This window comes from Nyctereutes procyonoides, unplaced genomic scaffold, assembly GCF_905146905.1.
Source record: "Nyctereutes procyonoides isolate TBG_1078 unplaced genomic scaffold, NYPRO_anot_genome, whole genome shotgun sequence".
NCBI classification, from domain to species: domain Eukaryota; kingdom Metazoa; phylum Chordata; class Mammalia; order Carnivora; family Canidae; genus Nyctereutes; species Nyctereutes procyonoides.
The window spans coordinates 47,522,929-47,545,241 of record NW_026575049.1 but is presented as its reverse complement, the minus strand read 5'-3'; the positions used below and the strand labels follow the sequence as shown (position 1 = coordinate 47,545,241).

Here is a 22,313-nt window from a genome sequence, read left to right as displayed (position 1 = left end):
ACCTTTCCTGTGCCTCAGTTTCTATCAAACATGGGGAATAAAACGTACCCTCAGAGAGTTGTGAGAAATATTAAAAAGCTAATACAGATGAAATAGAACAGTGCCTCTATTTTCACATTTTAACTGAGGCCACATATTCTCCTAAGGGTTATCAAGAAATGTTTCTACAATGCAGCCAAGTACTCTTCACTACCAGCCTGTTGCTAGACACAATGGCAAGATTAACAACTTTTACTTGTATATTATGCTGCTAAAAGTAATGATAGCATGGGCCACATGGCTGGATCAGGCTACAGAGCACACAACTCTTGACCTCAACATTCTAAGTTCGAGCCCCACACTGGGTATAGAGATTAAAAATAAAATATTAAAAAAATAAATAAACAGGAATGCCTGGATGGCTCGGATGGGCGACTGATTCCTAATTTCAGTTGAGGTAATGGGATCCAGCCCAGTGTAGGGCTCTGCACTCCCTGGGAGTCTGCTTAAGGTTCTCTCCCTCTCCCTTTGCCCTCCCTCTGCTTGTGGGCACATACCCTCATTCTCTAAAATAAGTCAATCTTAAAAATAAATGATAGCAGTAATAAAATCCATAATTAGAGCCCATGCTCTAAATGATGCTTGAAAAGTCACATGGCACAATACCAATCCAGAGCCTAAAAGAGCAGATTTTTTTTTCGGAAATACCTGCTTCAAATCCTAAATACTAGTCTCCACTTGAATAAGAAGCAAAGAATATTTTTTACTTCACTAAACTCACAGAAACAGAACATCTGGCTCTCATCCTCCCTTTCAATTCTTTTTTTTTTTTTTTCTCCCTTTCAATTCTTAAGTTCTCTCTTCTTCCAAATCAATTCTGTTGAACTGTAGTATTAGTGGCATTTGCTTAAGATTTCTGAAATAATAACAGATATGGAAAGTTCACAAGGGTTTGCATAATTGTTAAATTGATACTTTTAATATTTTTTATTATAATAGTTGGCTAACTAGGCACTGACCACACCCAGTTCCAGTAATAAAGAAATGTAACTAATGGGAATACCAATTAATCCAGCTGCAAAGCTAGCGATTGATTTGGATCGTTCATGCATGGTGCCCCCACGTCTTTCCAACTAATTCTAATATCTGCTTCCTTTCCAAAACAAAACAAACAAAAACACGAAGAATCTCCCAAAGGCTGGAAACTATAGCTCTAGATTATGAAAACAAATCAAGTCAGTCACAGATTTTGTAATTTTTAATTTTAAGTAAGATCTACCAGGTCTGACAAGAATTCAGATCTTATTCTAATTCAAAAGCACAGCTAAAAATTTCAAGTTTGGGCAAGGGTACCAATTGTTAATCCCTCCCCTAGCCTTTCAATAAGGAAAAGATAAGTGATGAAGTGGAAATAATTTTTTGTTGTAGCTATTTTAATGAGAAAAAAAATTATCACTCTCTGGATATGTATAGCATGGACTAAAAATTATACTACATCCATATTTGAACTATTAATAATATGCATTCAGGTTATATTACATTGTCAACTTTGACAGCGATGTTCTAAGTTGAAAACAATGATATTTAAGATATTTAACATCTGCCACAGATTTTACATCCAACAAAACTTGATTTCAAGTATAAAAGAGTGTAAACAAACTCATATGAACCTGTAAGAACCCAGGAAACATTGTTCCAATGAATGCTTCCATATGAACCTGACTTTGAGATAATGATAGAAAGATATTGGGGTTAAGGAGGAAGACAAGAAATAAGAGGAAGGTCTCCCAAAGGCCAAGAGCCAGACTGTTGGAATGAATGACCTTGGGAATGGCAGAAACCTCATTCCCAATGGCCATCATCACCATTAGCTCAGATCCATGAGGCACTGCCTGCCATTGTGGGCTGTCAAAAGCTACAAATGCCAGACTCTTTGGAACCCAGAACCTATTTATTATGGGTCATGGAATCTGCAGAAAGCCAAGTCATGCCCTCTTCTTTTAAATCACCATTCCTCCCTTCCAGACTTCTTTCTTAAGATTAAAAAAAAAAAAAGTATGAGCTTTAGCACAAAATAGACTTGAATCAAATGCCAGCTCAACCACTTACTATGTGATGACCCTGACCTAATTATTTAATTTCTAAAGCTGTGATATACCCATCTAAAAGACAAGAGTAATAAAAGCACCTGCATTAGAGTTGTCGAAGTAAATGAATGAGAGTACAGGTTAACTCTGTAGGTCAGTGCTGGACATAAAGTAAGTGCTTTAAAAGTACTAGCTATCATTACCATTATAATCCATAAATCAAACCTTAGTCTATCATAACCAACTCAATGCATAAGTAAAATCAGATGTAGTCAAATAACAAAGTTATAATTTACATCCTAGATCAACTATCCACCTATAAGTTGACAGAGGAGAAAATATCCGACGTTTAGAGGATGATTATCCTATGGATAACATTTTGATCTCTCAATTTTTTCCAACTAGGCTCAACTATATTTCAGTATTTCTTAAAGGCTTTTTCATTACTGAAATCCTTTCAGTGACTTCTGAAACCAGCAAACCAGAAAAAAATTATTTAACTGGATTATTACCAGAATGTTTTAGTTGATTACATGTATTTACTTATATTTCAAATGCAGTAAAATCGCTATATTAATCTCAGTTACATTCTCTTTCATATAAACTCCCTGTCAGACACATCAAGGGGTACCACCAATGTTAAAGGTCTTTACTGTCAAAAAAAGGTCAATTCACTCGAAGAACCTCAGATTGTAGTCCAATCCATAAAATTCCATTCTGCCATCCAACTTGTTCCGGTTGAAGACCTCTGGCTATTGTTTTTACATATAACAAAATGCACCCATTCTATGTGCATAGTTTGATGAGTTAAGTGTAGATACTTGTGTAACCACAATTGCAATATAGATACAGAACATTTCTGTCACTTCAAACAGTTCCCTTCATGTCCCTTTGAAACCCATCTCCCCTGAACACGACTTAGACAACCATTCATGTGGTATCCATTGCGTAGTTTTGCCTTTTCTAGAATGTCACATAAATGTATAGTATGTACCCCTTTCTGTCTGACTTCTTTCTGCAAAATCTATCTCCATGCTGTGTTTATCATTAGTTTGTTCCTCTTCACTGCTTCCATGGCTTTTAAAAATTTGTAGGTCTTAATAGATTTGAAAGACGATGGAGAGACAAAGGCTAAGGAAAGTAGTTTAGGCCTATATAAAGACTTATCACCAGCTACCTGCATGTCTCTGTTAAAAGCTTAATTTTTTTAAAAAAATTGTATTTATTCATGAGAGACAGAGAGAGAGAGAGGCAGAGAGAGAGGCAGAGGGAGAAGCAGGCTTCATGCAGGGAGCCTGACATGGGACTCAATCCCAGATCTCCAAGATCAGGCCCTGGGCTGAAGGTGGCGCTAAACCGCTGAGCCACCCAGGCTGCCCAAAAGCTTAATATTTTAAGGTAAAAGAATTATTTCCCCTTGACCATATTAAATTAATATTAAATTATTATTATAATATTAAATTTTTTAGCTACTGTTGCTGAAATCAGAGGGAATTCATGTCCTATCTTTATTTGACTATGTGGATGATGAAATAAGAGCTAAATGTACCTTGAACTTTGTCATGATCTTCTGCTTGATTGTTTTACTACAAGATTGATTTCAAACATATTGACAGCACCTTTTTAACTTCAGCAAAGCAGCCAAGAACTCAAATAAACACTCTTCCTAATCCCAACAGTTTTTCAATTGGCAATGACAATAAAACTGCAGAGCTACAGGATTTACTTCTAGTTGTTCTCTGTCCTCACTTCCCTCCTAATAAATGGTTCCAGATTACAAAAAGCAACTTAAGAAAAAAAAGAATCAGACAGCATGAAGTTTCAGGAGGCTTTCAGAGTCAATTTTACTGATAGGTTTGAATATCTTTAGTGCCATGTTTATAAGTAGTTAGTGAAGTGATACAGAACGTAGCTCTAATGCATCATCGTAGTCCTAACACCCACAAAAGTGAATTTACTTTTCCCGGAAGCAACTTCATAATATGGTATGACCAACATATCTAGAATATTTCATATAGGGAATATTTTTTATGATATAATACATAACCATTTCATAACAAAAATCACCAGAACAACTCAAACACTGATGTCTTTTTGGTAGAATAGGCATCTTGTTCTTTAGTCTGGCTCTAAAAAGGAGGCCTGTCAAAATAAGGTACTTTGTTACACTTCACGCTACAGATTAAGGTTCCTGAAACTCTTTCCACTTCTGCTGACTTTCCAAACACAAAACTAACAATCATTCATGCCCATTCTTTTTCCTTCCGCCTCCAAGATTCAGGAGGGAAGCTGGTTCCCCAAAACAGTAATTAGCCTTCAACCCAAAACAGTATCTGCCCTTTGATACAATTTCATTGCTTCAGATATCACTTTTTAAAAAATATTTAAGTAATCTCTACACTCAACATGGGGCTCGAACTTACATCCCCAAGATCAGGAGTCACATGTCCTACCAACTAAGCCAGTCATGACAGTGCCTCCCTCTTATAGCTGTCACTTCTATACTGACTTCTCAGATTTTTAATCATTAAGTTTGGCTGTTCTACATATCTCTTCAAGCGAAACATACCCAAAATCTTCACCTCTACACCCAAACCACCTTCATATTCCAATCTATTTGTAGTCACTATCTATTAATCTTTCTATCCCTAATCCTTCTTCTAGTAACTAAGGCTAGAAACCATAAATCATTTATATAAATCCAATCACTACAAACCAAATCACTATGTTCCACCAAATCTCCCTCTTAAGCATCTCTTTTATCCTCCATGCTAATCCTGAGCATCACAACCTGTTGTCTGGATTATCTAACTGCCTCCTAGTTGGTCTTGCTGACTTCAATCCACCCTGCAGATTTACTACCAGTTTCATTTCCCTAAAACATACCTTAAGCATCCTAAAAAAATGTAGTAGCCATCCATTCCCCAAGTGACACTGAGTACAAAATATCTAGTCTGGAACCCTCCTCTATAACCTGCCCTGCCTAGGCCTTACATAGGCCAAGTACATTATTCACACCTTAATCAACTTGTCCTACCTTCTTTTAGTGAACTGAAAATCATTCAAGACGCCCAAATCATTCAAGGCGTCTAAGAAATAATACCTCCTCTTTGTCACCATCAGCCTCTCAGCATCCCTATATATAGACCCATCCATATTCCTTGACATTTTTGCCTTCCTTATCCTTCCTAACTAGTGACTCTGACACCTAGCACCTACTAAGTAAAATACACATTAAAAGATACTTCTTTAGGAAAGGATAGCCTAGTCAACCATTACAAAGTTCACAAAAATATTAAATTGCAGAGACTCAATGTTCTATTGGAACACTGATTAACCTGTCATCTAGTGTAACATATTAAGTACAAGCAGTTCTTATTTCCAACAATTTTTTAAATGTTTAATTTTATTAATTATTTTTGTGATTCCTAGCTTTTATTGCTTTTACTTTCCAAATCAACCAACATTTCTAAGCATGGCAAATTCCACCATGGTGACGTAAGTTTCTCCTCAAGGACTTTGCTCATATATGGGAGCTTAGGTTTGTACTTTGCATGTTACTTCTACTGATATACTTGGCTACACCATTAGGAAATCTCTTATCACTGCCACCGCAACACACCAGAACCTCCACACACTCATGTACTGCTTCCTCAGGAATCTGTCCATCTTAGACATGAGCTGTATTTCTGTCACTATCTCCAATGCCTGTGTAAACTCTCTGTCTGACAACGGGGCCATTTCAGTGGTGATTTTCCATCAATTCTACTTTTGGTATTTCACATTTTTTTTAAAGATTTTATTTATTTATTCATGAGAGACACACAGAGCGAGAAGCAGAGATATAGGCAGAGGGAGAAGCAGGCTCCCTGTGGGGAGCCCGATGCGGACTCAATCCCAGGACCCCAGGATCATGACCTAAGCCAAAGGCAGACACTCAAAGCCACTGAGCCACCCAGGTGCCCTGGTGTTTCACATTTAAAACAGAGTCAATCACACCCATTTACTGCAGACAGAAGGCACACTAACGAATTTATCACTTGGTTTCCAAATGTTCTACATTAAGCACCACTAATTCCCACCTGAGTCTACCCCTGTAAGCCCTGTTTGAGGACATCTTTGGTTCTAGACCAGAATCTATTCAGCTTAGCTCTTCCTAGGAGGTCTTTGGGCTTAAAAGTTAAAAAAAAAAAAAAAAAAAAAGAATTAAGGAAAGGAACAAGACTGAACTGAGCAAAAGTAGGAATGTATAGAGGAAAAGGAATACACAAAAAGGATTGTTTACCTTAAGTATAGAGCAATCACCTTTTCCTCCATCCCCCACATTACCATTCAAGTACTTCCAAGCATTTACTTCAATACAAATTATTATTGGAGTTATTTTAAAACTACCTTTAGGAAAACAAACTGCGTGTAGATTAAAAATGAGGTGGGCTTGGGCCGCCTGGGCAGCTCAGTTGAGTCTGCCTTCGGCTCAGGGCATGATCCCGGCATTCTGGAATCGAGTCCCGTATTGGGCTCCTTGCAGGAAGCATGCTTCTCCCTCTGCCTGTGTCTCTGCAGCTCTCTGTGTGTCTCTCATGAATACATAAATAAAATCTTAAAAATTTTGGGCTTTTTGTTTTTTTTAAAGATTTTATTTTTAAGTTATCTCCATACCTGACATGGGGCTCCAACTCACAACCCTGAGATCAAGAAGAGTCACATGCTCCACCAACTGAGCCAATCAGGTGCCCTTAAAATGTCTGAGTCAGGGGCAGCTCGGGTGGCTCAGCGGTTTAGCGCCACCTTCAGCCCAGGGCCTGATCCTGGAGACCCAGGATCGAGTCCCACATCGAGCTCCCTGCATGGAGCCTACTTCTCCCTCTACCTGTGTGTGTCTCTGCCTCTCTCTCTCTATGTATGTCTCTCATGAATAAATAAATAAAATCTTAAAAAAAAAAAAAGTCTGAGTCATTTTATAGACACACCATCTAATTAATCCCTAAAAACTCTTAAAAACAAAACAGAGGGGATCCCTGGGTGGCGCAGCGGTTTGGCGCCTGCCTTTGGCCCAGGGCGCGATCCTGGAGACCCGGGATCGAATCCCACATCGGGCTCCCGGTGCATGGAGCCTGCTTCTCCCTCTGCCTGTGTCTCTGCCCCTCTCTCTCTCTCTGTGACTATCATAAATAAATAAATAAATAAATAAACAAATAAATAAATAAATATAATTAAAAAAAAACAGAAACACCAGCATTCTAATGCTAAGATAATCTGCATTTATGCAAAATCTGCATTCTAATGGCTAAGATTTTGTCATTAAGGAAAACAAATAAATAAAAATGAGGCACCTGGCTGGGTCAGTCAGTGGAGCTTGCAATTCAATCTGGGGCTTGTAAACTCCAGTCTCACATAGAGGGTAGAGATTACTTAAAAATAAAATCTTAAAAAAAAACAAAAAACAAAACAAAACAGGAAAACAGTAAGACCAAATTATAACAGCAAATACACACAAAGAGAAATTCAAATGACCAGTAAACATATGATAATGTTCACCCTCATTAGTAATAGGAAAATGCAAATTTCCTAATAGGGAAAATGCAAAATTAAAGTCACAGTGAAACAGTGCTTCTCTCATTAGAGTGAAGAAAAAAAATTCTCAATACCAAATGTAGACAAGGACATAGAGCTGTGCTGTCTGATACAATAGATAGTAGCCATATGTGGCTAGTAAGAATCTGAAACGTGGCCAATCCAAACTGAGACACGCTGTTAAATATAAAATACATACCTATTTCAAAGATTTAATAATAAAAAATGCAAAAAACTCATTTTTACTGTCTACATACTGAAATGGTATCTTTAGTAAACTAGATAAAATATTTTATTAAAATTACCTTCACCTACTCCTTGTTAAAGCGGCTACTAGAAAATTTTAAGTTACATGTATGGCCAACGTTATATTTATATAGGACAGTACTGATATGGATAAAGAGCAACATAAACTTTTGTATACCACTGGTGGGAGCATAAATTGCTATACCCACTTTGGAGAGCATTTTGGAAACACCTTGGTAGGTTGTACAATGAGAAAAGCCTCCAATTCAGCAATTATACCCCTAAGTATGTGCTCTAGAAAAACTCTTTCACAACTGAAAGACAGGTCAATTGCATTTTAGCGCCATTGTTTACAATAAAAAAATAATCCAAATATTCATTCAGAGAGACTAGATTAAATACGTTATAATCATACAATGGAATACAATACATATGCAATACTATTAGAAAGAGGGGAATAGAGCAACAAGGAAGAACTTTGCAAAAATGTTAAGTGAAAAAAGCGAATTGGATGAAAAAGTATTCCACATAAAAACTATAAAATCTTTTTTTTTTTTAATTTATTTATGATAGTCACACAGAGAGAGAGAGAGAGAGAGAGAGAGAGAGAGGCAGAGACACAGGCAGAGGGAGAAGCAGGCTCCATGCACCGGGAGCCTGATGTGGGATTCGATCCCGGGTCTCCAGGATCGCGCCCTGGGCCAAAGGCAGGCGCCAAACTGCTGCACCACCCAGGGATCCCTATAAAATCTCTTAAAAGAGATATGCTATTTAGACACATACACAGAGATCATTTATGTGAGGGCAGGCACAAGATTCAGGACGGTGGGAAAGAAAGGATGTAATCTGTGAAGGTAACAGGATTGCAAGTATGCTGGAAATGTCATCTATCCTAAACTAAACTGGATAGTGGGTACTTTGGTGTTCCTTATTCTCTAGAACCTTTTTTTTTTTTTTTTTTTTACATCTGAAGGATATCTGTTTTTTTAACATATGATTTTATGGACCATGTACAGAACCATACTTTATGGTTTTGGAGATATAAAGAAAAGCTTCACAATTTTCACCACATTAAAAGCAGTCAGACCTTGAACATCAGGTTGCAGAAGCTACATATAAACACCAATTATGTAAACACCAAATATATAAACACCAATTTTATACCTCTACTACCACTACAATGAGAAAAATGGGAATATATATATATATATAGATATATATCTATATATATATATAAAAATCGGGGCTCGGCAAAACTTTTCTTTAAGGAACTGTAAATGTTTGGGGCTCTGCAGGGCCATATGGTTTCTGTTACAACTACTCAACTTACCATAGCAGTGGGAAAGCAGCCATAGACAATATGAAAACAAATGAGCATAGCTGTTCCAATAAAGATTTATTTACAAGAACAGGCAGGAGACAAAATTTGGCCAATGAGCCATAGCTGAGTGACCCCTGTCTATATCCATCTTCAAAAAAAGAAATCATGAGGTGCCCGGATAGCTCAGTTGGTAGAGCATCTTACTTTTGATTTTAGGGTTGTGGGTTCAAGCCCCACACTGGGTGGAGAAATCACTTAAAAAATAAAATCTTAGAGACTCCTGGGTGGTTCAGTGGTTGAGTGCCTTCAATCACAAGAGTGATGTCCTATGTCTCTGCCTCTGTCTCTGCCTGTATCTCTACCTCTCCTGTCTCTCATGAATAAATAAAATCTTAAAAAAAAATCGAATCTTAAAACAAATAAAGAAAAAACAAACCACTAAATCTATTAAGTAAAATTCTGAAGAAATAGATTTGCATGGTAACAAAATATGCCACAATTTACCGGACAATCACAAAGGAGAAAATATTCCTTGTCCATGGGGACACCTAACAATCACCAACTTCCCCCGTGACCAAATTTAGACCCACTAAATCTTGTGACAATCGGGCATTTTGTGCATCCTGGTGTGATATAATATGAAATAGCATCAACTACAAAGCATCCTGGCCAAAATACTTAACCTGAACTTAACTCAGTCTTTAATCCTAATTTAACAACTTACAGAGAAGAAGTAAGTTTTTTAAAAACACCTCAAAAAAAAAAAAATCAGACAAATTTTGAATACAGGACATTTTACAAGATAATACACCTCTTCAAAAAGAGGGTCACTTTTTAAGTAGCTGTTTCAATTTTTTTTTTTTTTAAAGATTTATTTATTCATTCAGAGAGAGCGGAGAGGCAGAGACACAGGCAGAGGGAGAAGCAGGCTCCCTGCAGGAAGCCCGACATGGGACTCGATCCGGGGTCTCCAGGATCACACCCCGGGCTGCAGGCGGCGCTAAACCGCTGTGCCACCGGGGCTGCCCAGCTGTTTCAATTTAAAAGAGAACTGAGACACAACAGCAAATGCAGTACAATAGTGCATGATCTTCAGTGGAACTTAGTGTGGAAGGGAAAAGCTATGTTAAGTCATTTTTTACCCAAATAGGGAAATCTGCATATGGATTGGGGATTAGAGGACTCCAGGCATTAGATAATAGTGTATGTATGATGACAGTATTGTAGATAGGAAGAAAATGTCATTTTAGGGGGAGATTCATATTTAATAATTTAGAAGTGAAGTAACACAATGTCTGTAATTTATTTTTAAATGGTTCAGCAAAGGGCAGCCAGGGTGGCTCAGCGGTTTAGCGCCACCTTCAGCCAAGGTGTGATCCTGGAGACCCAGGATCGAGTCCTGCTTCTGGATTCCTGCATGGAGCCTGCTTCTCCCTCTGCCTGTGTCTCTGCCTCTCTCTGTTTCTCGAATAAATAAATAAAATCTTAAAAAAAAAAAAAAAGGTTCAGCAAAGATTATATAAAGCAAATATGGTAAAAATACACTGTTGAATTTCAGTAGTGGGTATGTAGGTACTCCATAAACTGTTACAATGTTCTGTAGGATTAAAATTTTTCACACACTAAAAAATTTTTCATAAATATAGCATTATGTCAACATGCTTCTACAAAAGAATTTTTCATAAAAAGGCAAAATGCATTACAAGATTATTTGTTAGCTTATTAAATTTTATTCACTCTCCTCAAAATACTAGTTTTAAGTCTCCCCCAAAGTTCTCAAGGTATACTAAATTTGACCCAAAATAAATTCTTCTCAAGTTCAGTGATCTGGATTTTTTTTAAAGATATTATTTATTTGACAGAGATAGAGAGCACAAGCAGGGTGAGTGGGAGAGAGAGAGAAGCTGGCTTCCCACTGACCAGGGAGCCCCATGAAGGACTCCAGGATCATGAACTGAGCCAAAGGCAGACACTCAACCGCTGAGCCACCAGGTGCCCCAAGCGTCTAGTTCAAGAGAAGAAATGTAAACCTCTCTCCCCTCCTCCTTCTCCCTAATCTCCTCCCATTAAAAATACTGTTTCTGGGCACCTGACTGGCTCAGTCAGTAAAACAAGTGACTCTAGATCTTGGGGGCATGAACTGAAGCCCCAGGTTGGGTGTACAGATAACTTAAAAATCTTTTTAAAAAATTAAAAAATTAAGTTTTTAAAAATTTACATATTATCATTCACTTTACAAATGAGAAAACTGAGATTTAGAGACATTAGATAACTTGCTTTAAGTTACCCATCTGTGGAATGATGGAACAATGAATTCAAATCCAAGTAGTCTAACTTTAGTGTCAACACTCCCAATCATCCTCCTCCTTTTGAAGCTTTTTCCAGAAACATAACCCACTCCAAGTATACAGCCTTCTTACATTTAATATATACTTAACAAACATACACAAGTAAGTGGTGCTAAGCATCCTACACTATTACCTAAATGCATAAAGTAGCAAAAATTCAGAAATATATATCTAAGTGTTGACAAGAAGCCTCCCTCATGCATGTTTGTGAACAAGTAATTCTCACCTAGGTCTATAGGCATAGAATGGTTTTCATTCACATGTGACTAAGAAGGATTTTATTATTATCAAAGCATTACTCTGAAATAATAAAGTCTTAAAACCATCTTCTTCTGATGTCATGTCCATTTGGCCAATTCTTCTGACCATTTTTCAGCTGGTATACCCCTGAAACTACTGCTATATACCATCTCCCAAACTTTGCTAGCAAAAATATCTGACAATTAAATATTATACCTACCTTTGTTAGATTGTTTTCAGTCCTCCTAAAAACATAGTTATTCCAGCTAGCTCTCTAAAATTATGATGCATCTCCTCTCCTTTCTATTCAAAATATACTTTATATTTGACTCCATAATTTACCCACACAACCTATGCCTGAACAAAAACGAAAGACCCACCTACATGAACTCTAGTCTGCAGGTGATCAGAAAGTTCAAAAACAGAGGTATTATTTTAACATTCTGTACTGGAACATCAATAAACCACTTACTGTATGCATCTGCGCTTCTAGATCTGGTGGCCACCCTGTACTTAAATAAAAATCAAGAAATCAGACAGAGGCGGAAAAAGCAAGATAAACCAAAAGCACAAGAGTAAATAACCTGATCTAAAAAATAAACCTCTCACTGAGAAAGAGACTCATGATGTAGACTAAAAGCAACAATGCTATCTAAATTATCACTAATCCTTTCAAACTTCTACTTCCCTTACAAACTAGAGTTAGACTGCATAAAACAAAAACAAAGGAAAAGTATAACTGAAAACTAATGATATACTAAAGTAAAACTTATCATTTCACTTTTACATTTTGCTTCAGAACAGAGGGATACAAGATATTAAACTCCGTTCCCTTACATTTAGGACTTCAACCACAAAAGCTTTAATAAAATTCTGTACTATATAAATGAAACCAGTTATAAGAAGTAATTTAAGATATTAGGAAAGGCTTTGTTTTTTAATCTAAAATGTTGAACAGCTTAGTGAACCTGGTCTGAATTACAGCACTTAATCTAATATATTAAAAAAGTTCAAATTCTGGGGCACCTGGGTGGCTCAGTCAGTGGAGCATAGGACTCCTGGTTTTGGCTCAGGTCATGATCTTAGGGTCGTGGGATCGAGCGCTTGGGTTCTGCAAGGAGTCTGCTTGAGATTCTTTCCCTCCTCCTCTCCCTCTACCCCTCCCCCACTCACGCTCTCTAAAATAAAATATTTTTTTAAAAGTTCAAATTCTTCCGCACATCAGCACTTTGATACAAGTGATAAATACAGTCACAAAAATATATTAAAAGTGAAACTAGTAATTTGAAGGCTGAATTTGGGTGCTATAAATGAAGTCTCTCAGGTCATGAATGGAACCAGTGTTCATTTTTATATTGAGGCACTGAAATAAACACAAGTTGATTTGCTTTAAAATAAAAAAAATCTCAATTCACTGCAGCAAGCAAGATCACGAGAGTCTGACTCAATGCCTCACAAATGAAAGCAAAAGACTATTATGTATTAAGATAAAAACAAAGATCAAAGATCTCTCATGCTTATCTGAAGTGTGCAATGTTTGTGCAAACTCAGGAAGAGACATTTTTACCAAACTGGATCATCACTAGAAAAGGTACATAACAGAAAGTAGAAAAATAAGCACCTGCTTCATATCATGCAGTAAGACATCCTCATGCAGAAATTTATAATGCAGGAAAAACAAAGGCACAACTTCAAGTTCTACACCACAGCTCTAGAAGGGAAGCTGTAACAAATATATAGACCAATTTTAGCACAGTAAACTAAGAGACAGATTGGCTCCATCAGCTCTCTTCAACAGAACAGTCAAATAACCAGAAAACACAAGTAGCAGTCACAAATCAGCAACAGTATTTCCAGACACTAATGGCCAATCACCAACCTTTAGCTGTACTCACAAAAGAGCACAAACAGCAACAGAGTTTTTTCTAAACACTAACGACAACATATATTTTATAGGTGCATCCCAAGTTACTTAAACCAGTCCTGTTAAAAAGTCCTGTTTACCCTACTCCCATTATCCTACCTTCTTCCATTTTCCTCTATAGGAACTCAATTTATCCAAGTTTGGGCAGTAAATGATAACACCTGAAGTCCTCAGCTTCCCTCATGTCTAAATATAGGGATCTCTTTTCTATATTTGGCTCACCTTTTAATCTTAGGTACAACAATATTTCCCCCTTCCTACTTCCTCTTTCCATGTATCAGTTTTTGTCTAGTTACAGAAAAACTCTTCCTCCCTCTTTTTTCCTTCCCTATTTTGTTAAAAATGGTAAAGCTCTGTGCACCTGGGTGATTCAGTAGTTAAGTGTCTGACTCTTGAAGTCAGGGTCCTGAGAGCCCTGCACTGGGTGTGGAGAGCCTAATTACAAACAAATAAATAAATAAAGCTCTAGAGGCTCCTGACTGACTGAGTCAGTGGAGCACGTAACTGCTTATCTCAGGGTGGTGAATTCAAGCCCCACCTTGCTTGTAGAGCTTACTTAAAAAAAACAAAAAACAAAAACACCACGAAAGCTCTAATCACAACTTCTAAGGGTAATATGGAAAACACCATACACATCCCAAATTTTCCACTCCTAATTTCAGTCATCCACAAAGGGAATACAGTTGTAATGTAAATTAAGGAAGTGTATTTGCTATCAGAATGTAAAATCTAGGAGGGCAGGGATTTTTGTCTGTTTTATTCAGTCTCCAGCCAGAGGATGGTGCCTTGCATATTATAAGGCACTCAGAGAATGCCAGAATAATGGTTGGGAATGGGGTGGCTACAGACTGAATATTATGAACTACATAAAATTCTTTACTTCTCAGTGGGATGGTAACCTACAGTAAGTAAAAGGAAGCCGCTTATATCTGAACTTGATCTCCCACACATTCTATCATTTAGAGTTGCTTTGAGTTCATTATTTCCTTTCTGCAAAGGACTCAGAAGGAGGGCCACCTGTATTTAATAGGTAACACCAGTTCATTAACTCAGAGCTGAATGCTTTAATGAGAAGAGGGGAAAAGAAACATTCTTTCCCAGGATAGGTTAAGTACCCGTGAGCAATATGGACACTCCTAGATTCTCCTACTTGTAAGAACATCTATTAACTGTCCTTTTTCAGTGTTAAGAGTGCGCTTTTACATACCTACAAGAAGAAAATAAAATGCTATTAGACTTAAGAACCAGTGATATTACTCTCAACCTTTTTTTTTTTAATATTTTTTAAATTTTTATTTATTTATGATAGTCACAGAGAGAGAGAGAGAGAGAGGCAGAGACACAGGCAGAGGGAGAAGCAGGCTCCATGCGCTGGGAGCCCGACGTGGGATTCGATCCCGAGTCTCCAGGATCGCGCCCTGGGCCAAAGGCAGGCGCCAAACCGCTGCGCCACCCAGGGATCCCTACTCTCAACCTTTAAAGTGTTTTGAAATCCTTCAGAACGCCAAAAATCACTCTATATATCCTTTATCAAGCCTGCTTCTTGGGTCTGTATTATCTATCCAACAGAATCTATTCAACTTAGTTTTTTCATATATTACAAATTTGACCATACCTAGTAATAACCACATTTAAAAAATAGTTTCCCATGAAGGAAAAGATTTTTCAAGTTTCTATCATAAAAATGCACTTATCATACACAACATATTTTGAAGTGGGGAGGGGGCAGGGGGGCATTCTATGTAGACAAAAAGCCCAGCAATACTAGACACAGGTCTTATCCTGTCTACACCACCAACAATAACTGGTCCCATCTCTCCAGTGAGACAAGTTCCTTAATATTCAATAGAAGTCTTCCAATATAGGAAGTCTTCCAAAGTTCATCTCTCTCTCTCAATATCAAACCATCTACTTAATAGTCTTCTATTTAGTAAATGAAAAAAAGCTTTAAATTGGTGAGCTGTGCTTTAACTGTCATAAACCATGGTAAATTTGTTCTAATACATGAACAAGTTAAAATACCACAATTGATTGTTAAACTATTGAGTTCTTGAACTTAAATAAGTTATTAGAAAGGGTATCATTATAAAAGGTATATGTCATGCCAAGAAACAATAAAGATATTGTAGATATGGTCACAAGTTAGCTGCAGTTAAAAAAGAAAAATATTTACTTGAGAACTCCTGTGTGTCATGACTTACCATAATTCAGAGCAAAATGTTTACATCTGTTATTAACATTAAATTGAAAGGGAGAAATAACACACCGTGAAATTTGAATGAAAATTAAAAAAAAAATGAGTTACCTTAGGGTGTTTGTTTCCTAGGTTACTGGATGATGCTATAAATAAATCTCATGATCTTTATGAAATCTGATATTAAACTACAATATATAGACTACGTTTTTGAAAACTTCATTCTATCAAGAATTTAGTAAAGACTTCTTTTTGTCAATTAATATTGATTCACCTACCTGATCAAATCACTCAAGTTAGTCTAAATGGTGGGGTTTTTTGTGGGGCCGGAGAGGATATAGCTTAAATATTGAGAAGTGTAACTCAAGTCCAGTCTATGCAAAGGTTAAACCACATTAGAAATGTTTCATTTTAGGGATCCCTGGGTGGCGCAGCAGTTTAGCGCCTGCCTTTGGCCCAGGGCACGATCCTGGAGACCCAGGATCGAATCCCACATCGGGCTCCCGGTGCATGGAGCCTCCTTCTGCCTCTGCCTGTGTCTCTGCCCCTCTCTCTCTCTCTCTCTCTCTGTGTGTGACTATCATGAATAAATAAATAAAATCTTAAAAAAAAAAAAAAGAAATGTTTCATTTTAAAAAAGATTCCAAAATGGCAAATCAGATATATTAGCATACTTAAATCACTCTAGAAGATCAACTGATTTTAAATCAATGTTTTAGTATAACAAGTATTATCAACAAAAACAAGAATAAAACAAAGATTATGAAGAACCTTTTCACCTCTACACGTTAAATCAGATGCTAGAAGATGATGATAGGCCCCATCCTTTCATGAATTTTATGACAGTCAAACAAAAACTACAAAAACCAATATTCCCCAAATCTACCCCATTTCCCTTCACTGTTTAGTTTGAGCATGGATAGTGGGATGTAAAGAAGACAGATTACATTTCCAGAGTGTACCTAGTATCTGAGAATTTTACCTCATATCCCCAATTGATCCCCTAAATCCACAATTCTACTGATGTGATATATAAAATATGTTCTACAGTAAAACTTTAAAACTCCTAACACATTATTTGCTTCCAAATCAGATTCTGAAATTAGTTCACTAAGAAAACAATTAAAAGAATCAAGTACAATATGGGGGAAAAAACAAAATAATGGCTATCCAGAAATAACCATATTCCCCCAAATTCGCTTACCGCTATTTTATGCTAAGTATTACTTGAATAAATTTTACTATTCAAATTCTGGAATTTTTTTTTTTAACTATTCTAGCACTGACACTGTCAGTTGTTTCCCAACTAATTTTTGCTTAAAATCAATGAACTGTGAAAGGTATATTTCACAGAAAAAGTAAAATACCACGTTCTATTTTAAGAAGTTAATTTTATTCACTTTACCTTATCAAAGACCACTACAGAATGAGCATTTTATGAGAGACCACTACGGAGTTAGAATTAAACTATTTCACTTCTTTCTATCCTAGGCAATGTCATAATAATACTTTAAAATAGTTACAAGTAGGGATCCCTGGGTGGCTCAGCGGTTGAGTGCCCGCCTTCGGCCCAGGGCGTGATCCTGGAGACCCGGGATGGAGCCCCACATTGGGCTCCCCGCATGGAGCCTGCTTCTCCCTCTCCTGTATCTCTGCCTCTCTCTCTCTCTTTCTGTCTCTCATGAATAAATAAAATCTTTTTAAAAAAATTTTTTTAAGTTACAAGCAACATGCAAGTTTTCATACAATGTGGTTAATATGTGTAACTAACAATAAAAGGAGGGGGGCATTCACTGTCAGTATCATGTGCAATAAAAGAAATGTTTACCAACCCATTGACAAGGGCATGTTTAAAAACTGAGGCAATGGTAAAACCATTGTAATGAATCTCCACAAACACTGAGCTGCATTACGGCAAATTCTACTCTTCCAAGAGTCTATCAGCACCAAATTTTAATTCAAAAGTCTTCATAAAAAATGTACACTATAGGAAAATAAATTTTCAACAAGAACCACTTTTTCTGACCTTTACAATTTGTAAATGAGATATTCTTAGAAGCACAGCTATTTAGACATACCATTCCTTCAGATGACGTAATCTTAAGGGAGTTGGTAATTATAATATGTTAATTACTAACATAAAATAATATTTATTGCCATGACTATCAGACAAACTTTAAAGCTTTCACCTATTGCTGGAGTCTTTACAGAAAGCAGAAACCTGGTATGAGAAAACAGGTATTGAAAGCTCTCCTGGTCACTTCTAAGAGAACTAGACCATGAACAAATTCAAAGGATGATGTACAAAAACTGAAAAAAACTTAGTAAATGGGTATGAAAGATTACATAAAAATACTATTCCACGCTGATAAAGCAATATAAAAAGCCACTGCAGAAACTGTGATAAGACTTTTATGAGAGCAAAACTAAATGAAGGGGAAAAAATAAGCACCATTAAAAGAAAAAAATAAGACATTGAGAGGAAAAAAAAAACAATTAAAACAGGATTATCCCGGGGGGGGGGGGGACCCATTGACTTATAAAAACAAAAACAAAAACCTGTTCTAAATACTAAATTTTAAAAGTTCAACTGAAACAACACAGTGCTCTTTCAGGAGGCCTACAAAAATATTTCTTCAAAAAATTACCATTTTAATAGTATAACTTCAACCATACTTTTTAAAAGCCTGTACACTTGGAAAAGACTATTATAATAATTACAATAACTTGTCCCTCTTTAGAAATGCTCTATTTAAAAGTAGGCCAACAATAGGAACTTTGCTATTGCACAACAGAGAAAGTAAATGAAATAATGTCCATTAACATTCAGCGTGGATGGCATGTTTCTGCACCTCCTAGAACATACGGACTTACACTATCTGCCCTGAACAATCTACCACTTCTACATCCGTGCAGTAGCTCAAATAAAATGAGTTCCTGTGTTAATCCCACAGTAAACCTCAGTAATTCTCACATCACAGTTGTAAACGTTTGTTAACAGAAAAAGAATGTTTTTCCCAAAATAGCTACATATCACTAAGACTACTCAAATTCCTAAATAATCCTTTTACAAGACTCCTGCCAACTTTATTTTGATACATTAAACATGTGGAGCCTATTTTGAAAGGTCTTTAACTATGACTTCTCGAAAACCGCTTCCTAGTTAGTCGTTCATATAATGTCTTCTTTTTAAAGTTTTCACGTCCTTTTTAAGCCGACTTGAATACTGATGAATCTGGGCCGACTCTTCCAAACGCTTAAGAAGCAGTTTTGCCAAGTAACACGGGCAAAGGTTCTGGATCTGCTAAACTTCACATTAGAGGTCAGGCAACTTAAAAAAAAAAAAAAATGAAATAGCTATTCTCAACGTTCACTCAATCTTTCGTTTTTAAAATTACCTCGGTGTTACTTTCACATTTAACGTTTAAGAATACAACCTTTGGTTGTTGTTGTTGTTTTTTAAAGGATATTAGGCCCGGTTAAATTAAAAATAAAATAAATAAAAAACTGAACTGTCACTATAAAGCTGATTAGCTTACTCTTAAAGGGTCTCTGGAAGATGTGGGGTGCCGGCTGTAGAAGTTTCATTTAAAGACTTCTCTGTTAAAAAGAATGACATGCGAAAAGGATCGCAGGGAAGGGAAGGGAAGGGAAGGGAAGGGAAGGGAAGGGAAGGGAAGGGAAGGGAAGGGAAGGGAGGCGAAGGGAAGGGAGGCGAAGGGAAAGGAAGCGAAGGAAAGGGAAGGGAAGGGAGGCGAAGGGAAGGGAAGGGAAGCGAAGGGAAGCCCGGAGTAGGCTGAGAAGAAAAGGGGCGATTTAAAGCCACTTAGAAGGAAGGAGGTGGTGAGACGCACAGCCAGAGGAGCGAGAAAGAAGATTTAATTAACAAGGAAGTGAAGTGGAGCGCGGAGTGGGGCAGAAGCTCGGAGGAAACCGCCGGGAAAGGTAGGGGCTCCCAACAGGCGCGATCCAGGAAGGGAGGGGTTAAGGCCTGGGGTAGCCCCGGCGTGGCGGCGTGAAGGAGATGCTCGCCGACTCGGAGCACCCGGCGCGGCAGCTTACTCGCAGGCGCTGGAGCAAAGTAAAATTCCCTGCCCCGAGCCTCTCCGGGCCTCGGCCGAGCGCGGAGGCGGCGGCCGGGGAAGGGGCCCAGCCCGGAGCCAGGCCCGGCGTCCGGCTCGCCCAGGCTCCCCGGCGCCCGAGCCAGGAGGCCAGGACCAGGCAGGCAGGGCCCACGCCCGCAGCCGGCGGCGCCCCGAAAACGGTCCGGGGCCTCGGCGCTGCCCGCGAGCCGTTTCCCCTGCGGCGGGGCGCTGGGCGGCCTTACCTGGGGCGAGGGAGGGAAGCGAGGTCGAGGGCGTCCGCAGAGACCCCCTGCTGCACTCCGCCCGGGCCTCCGACCGAGGCGCGACCCTGCCTCAGCCGCCGCTGCCCCGTCGGGCTCTCGGCCGCCGCCTCCGCCGCCTCCGGGGCTGTTTACACCGTCGGGCCCCGCACGCCGCCGCCGCCGCCGCTGCCGCCTTCTCTCCACCCTAGCGCCGTTGCCGATTCGGCCGCCGCCACCTCCTCCGCCGCAGCCTCGTCTCTCTGGAGCATCTTCCAGCCACCGAACCCTGAGAAACAGAGACTCCAGCCGCGCCGGCAGGAAACTCCCCCGCAACTGCTAGGGGGACCAGGCGGTCAGAGCACCGGCGGCTTTTCCGCCATTGAGCAGCAGCCGCTCCGCTCCTTCTGCAACCCCCTCCCCGCACCCTGTCCTCCCCGCCCCTCGGCGGGCCCCGCCCCCAGCCCCCGCCCATCGGGACGGTGCAGCCCTCGTGTCGCACCTGGTTGGCCACGCGGCCCGTCAATCATCACCCTCCCTCCCACTTCGGCGGCTCTCTACCGCCGTACTTCGTTTTCCCCGCCCACAATGCCCCGCCTCCCGGTTCCTGATTTCCTATTGGGCCTCAGTGACCACCTTCAATTGGCAAGGTCAACTATCCATCAAACACCGCCCACTGAGCGAGACCCAACCCTTCATTACCATTTACTTTACCCAGCCCCGCCCCTGGGCGTCAGGGACGAACCCACGCTGCCAGCCATAAGTAGAGATGGCCATCAATCAAATAACGCCCACCTGCACTCCGCCTCGCAGAGGCCGAGCCCGAGCGATTCCCTTTTCTTATTGGCCCAAAGGGCGACTTGAACCCTCAACCATTGGCTTTCAGTGCGTGTCCGTCACGGAACCAATTTCCAAGTCCGTCACACTGGCTTTTTTTAAATGAACGCGCAAAAGGCGGGGAAGTATCCGGAAAGCGATTGGCCAGTCCTAGAAAACGGTCAAATCCAGAAAGTGTGTGCGGATCCTTCCCGTCCTACGAGAACCATGCCCCTCTCTTTTTTGATCCCTCAGCCTTGCGCAAGACAAGCGCCATCGAGGAGCCAACGCGCAGTGCAGTTATAGGTGTGGAAGCCTAGTCCCACCCGCAATCGCAGGGGGCTGGCTGCTGATTGGCTAGCAAAGTCCTGTTAGGCGCTCATTGGAGGATACAAACGCCTCTCTGGGGCTCGGAGACGGGAAGGGAAGGCGCAGGCGAGGCTGAGAAGCGGTCAGGGGAGAGGCAGTTGTTTTGCTCCAGCCAACGGGTGGGGCGAACGCGGGAGAGGGAAGCTCGCCGCGCAGGGCTGGGGCGGCGGAGGGGGGGGGGGTGCGCGGAGGCGAAAAGCCCGGATGTTTCCTAACAATGAAATCATCGCCGACCAATCAGAGCTGCTGAGCTGGGATACCTGCCTGACCTGTCCTGAGTGGGAAGCGAATGAGTTAGTGAGCGGGAAATTGGGGTGTCGGAAGAATGTTGCAAAGCCAAGTGGAAAAATGGAACAGGTGATGCCTTCAAGAGGACTCTGCTGTGATGGGGTTATTTTTATTCTTTCTAGGCCTGCAACGCCTGGCATTCAGCCCTCGACATTTCCCTGTTTTGTTTCTCAGTCAACATTGATTTTTACAACTCTCGGGCCTAGTCTTTGACATCCATTCGTTTGTTCCGCAATTAATAAGCGCCTGCTATTTGGCAGGCACTGTTCCTAGAACTGGAGATACAGAACTAAATTAGGCAGCCCCAGGACAAGATGATAGGAGCTACCGTTGACACATGCAAGGGATAGTGGTGAATAAGGGATGGTCCCTGTGGATAGGTTTATGGAAGAAGGCTTCACGAAGAACAGGGTGAGTCTAGAAGGAATGATTCTATAGGCAGAAGAGGGACGTGGACAGGAATCGTTCAGCAATGGAATTAGACTAACAGGTATTGTTAGGTTAATTCCCCGCAAAGAAACCTAAAGTGTAATGGAAGCATCTTTTTTTTTTTTTTAAGATTTTGTTTATTTATTCATGAGAGATACAGAGAGAGAGGAAGAC

At 39.6% G+C, this 22,313-nt stretch overlaps 1 protein-coding gene across 5 annotated transcripts in view; it reads right to left on the bottom strand.

Annotated features, from left to right (window-relative positions):
- The window catches only part of PPM1B (protein phosphatase, Mg2+/Mn2+ dependent 1B), a 78,029-nt gene extending 57,374 nt beyond the window's left edge, over window positions 1-20,655 (bottom strand). For all 5 annotated transcript variants that reach the window (XM_055327961.1, XM_055327959.1, XM_055327962.1 and 2 more), the window contains exon 1: window positions 20,241-20,655. The gene's annotated coding sequence lies outside the window, so the exon portion shown is untranslated. The remainder of the gene's footprint in view (window positions 1-20,240) is intronic.
- Between the last annotated feature and the right edge of the window lie 1,658 nt (window positions 20,656-22,313).